We start from the raw sequence: 2,571 nt of genomic DNA, 5'->3' as shown, positions 1-2,571 counted from the left end.
TCACCCCTGCATATTCTAAGAAGACTCAAGCGTCTAAGCTTGGGGATGCCCAAGGCATCCCCTTCTTCATCGACAACATTATCGAGGTTCCTCCCCTGAAACTATATTTTTATTCCGTCACATCTTATGCACTTTGCTTGGAGCGTCGGTTTGTTTTTGTTTTTTGTTTTGTTTGAATAAAATGGATCCTAGCATTCACTTTGTGGGAGAGAGACACGCTCCGCTGTAGCATATGGACAAGTATGTCCTTAGGCTCTACTCATAGTATTCATGGCGAAGTTTCTTCTTCGTTAAATTGTTATATGGTTGGAATTGGAAAATGCTACATGTAGTAACTCTAAAATGTCTTGGATAATTTGATACTTGGCAATTGTTGTGCTCATGTTTAAGCTCTTGCATCATATACTTTGCACCCATTAATGAAGAAACAATTAGAGCTTGCTAATTTGGTTTGCATATTTGGTTTCTCTAGAGTCTAGATAATATCTAGTATTGAGTTTTGAACAACAAGGAAGACGGTGTAGAGTTTTATAATGTTTACAATATGTCTTTTATGTGAGTTTTGTTGCACCGTTCATCCTTGTGTTTGTTTCAAATAACCTTGCTAGCCTAAACCTTGTATCGAGAGGGAATACTTCTCATGCATCCAAAATCCTTGAGCCAACCACTATGCCATTTGTGTCCACCATACCTACCTACTACATGGTATTTATCCGCCATTCCAAAGTAAATTGCTTGAGTGCTACCTTTAAAATTCCATCATTCACCTTTGCAATATATAGCTCATGGGACAAATAGCTTAAAACTATTGTGGTATTGAATATGTACTTATGCACTTTATCTCTTATTAAGTTGCTTGTTGTGCGATAACCATGCTTCTGGGGACGCCATCAACTACTCTTTGTTGAATATCATGTGAGTTGCTATGCATGTCCGTCTTGTCTGAAGTAAGAGAGATCTACCACTTTAATGGTTAGAGCATGCATATTGTTAGAGAAGAACATTGGGCCGCTAACTAAAGCCATGATTCATGGTGGAAGTTTCAGCTTTGGACATATATCCTCAATCTCATATGAGAATAATAATTGTTGTCACATGCTTATGCATTAAAGAGGAGTCCATTATCTGTTGTCCATGTTGTCCCGGTATGGATGTCTAAGTTGAGAATAATCAAAAGCGAGAAATCCAAAATGCGAGCTTTCTCCTTAGACCTTTGTACAGGCGGCATGGAGGTACCCCATTGTGACACTTGGTTAAAACATGTGTATTGTGATGATCCGGTAGTCCAAGCTAATTAGGACAAGGTGCGGGCACTATTAGTATACTATGCATGAGGCTTGCAACTTGTAAGATATAATTTACATAACTCATATGCTTTATTTCTACCGTTGACAAAATTGTTTCATGTTTTCAAAATAAAAGCTCTAGCACAAATATAGCAATCGATGCTTTCCTCTTTGAAGGACCATTCTTTTTACTTTTATGTTGAGTCGAGTTCACCTATTTCTCTCCACCTCAAGAAGCAAACACTTGTGTGAACTCGTGCATTGATTCTTACATACTTGCTTATTGCACTTGTTATATTGCTTTGCATTGACAATTATCCATGAGATATACATGTTACAAGTTGAAAGCAACCGCTGAAACTTAATCTTCCATTGTGTTGCTTCAATGTCTTTACTTTAAATTATTGCTTTATGAGTTAACTCTTATGCAAGACTTATTGATGCCTGTCTTGAAAGTGCTATTCATGAAAAGTCATTGCTTTATGGTTCAGCTTGTTTACTCATGTCATTACCATTGTTTTGATCGCTGCATTCATTACATATGTTTACAATATGATCAAGTTTATGATGGCATGTCACTCCGAAATTATCTTTGTTTATCGTTTACCTGCTCGGGACGAGCAGAAACTAAGCTTGGGGATGCTGATACATCTCCGACGTATCGATAATTTCTTATGTTCCATGCCACATTATTGATGATATCTACATGTTTTGTACACATTATATGTCATATTTATGCGTTTTCCGGAACTAACCTATTGACGAGATGCCGAAAGGCCGCTTGTCGTTTTCTGCTGTTTTTGGTTTCGTAAATCCTAGTAACGAAATATTCTCGAATCGGACGAAATCAACGCCTGTGTTCCTATTTTGCCCGGAAGCATCCGGAACACCCGAGAGTCGCGCAGGGGGGCCACACAGGCCCCAGATGATAGGCCGGTGCGGCCCAGGCCTTGGCCGCGCCGCCCTATGGTGTTGTCGCCCCTTCGACCTTCTGACGCCGCCTCTTCGCCTATATAAAGGTCCCGGACCTAAAACACGATACGGAAAAAGCCACGGTACGAGAAACCTTCCAGAGCCGCCGCCATCGCGAAGCCAAGATCTGGGGGACAGGAGTCTCTGTTCCGGCACGCCGCCGGGACGGGGAAGTGCCCCCGGAAGGCTCCTCCATCGACACCACCGCCATCTTCATCAATGATGCTGTCTCCCATGAGGAGGGAGTAGTTCTCCATCAAGGCTCGGGGCTGTACCGGTAGCTATGTGGTTAATCTCTCTCCTATGTACTTCA

The sequence above is a fragment of the Lolium rigidum genome, chromosome 4, assembly GCF_022539505.1.
Source record: "Lolium rigidum isolate FL_2022 chromosome 4, APGP_CSIRO_Lrig_0.1, whole genome shotgun sequence".
In the NCBI taxonomy this organism is placed as follows: Eukaryota; Viridiplantae; Streptophyta; class Magnoliopsida; order Poales; family Poaceae; genus Lolium; species Lolium rigidum.
The sequence above is the reverse complement of the archived record's forward strand: the minus strand, read 5'-3'. Positions refer to the sequence as shown.